The sequence below is a fragment of the Gekko japonicus genome, unplaced genomic scaffold, assembly GCF_001447785.1.
Source record: "Gekko japonicus isolate JY-2015 unplaced genomic scaffold, Gekko_japonicus_V1.1 scaffold10, whole genome shotgun sequence".
NCBI lineage: Eukaryota > Metazoa > Chordata > Lepidosauria > Squamata > Gekkonidae > Gekko > Gekko japonicus.
This window is the reverse complement of record NW_015167526.1, coordinates 2057675-2057890: the sequence shown is the minus strand read 5'-3', so window position 1 is coordinate 2057890 and position 216 is coordinate 2057675.

Sequence of the window (216 nt, the reverse complement as noted above, 5' to 3'; positions counted from 1 at the left end):
CCCCCCAGCACGGGCAGCCTTCTCTGGAGCAGCTGCCTTCCCCTGTGTCTCTCCTCCCCCGCCCCCACCAGATGGCTGCCCCCTTCCACCCTCTCTCCCTCCTCCTCCTCCTCGGGAGAAGCGACGCAGCGGGAGCGGGGCCTCGGGCACCGATCTGGCGCAGGGAGGGAGAGGCTGACTCGCGAGGAGGGGAGGGAGGGGGGGCGTGCGTGCGAG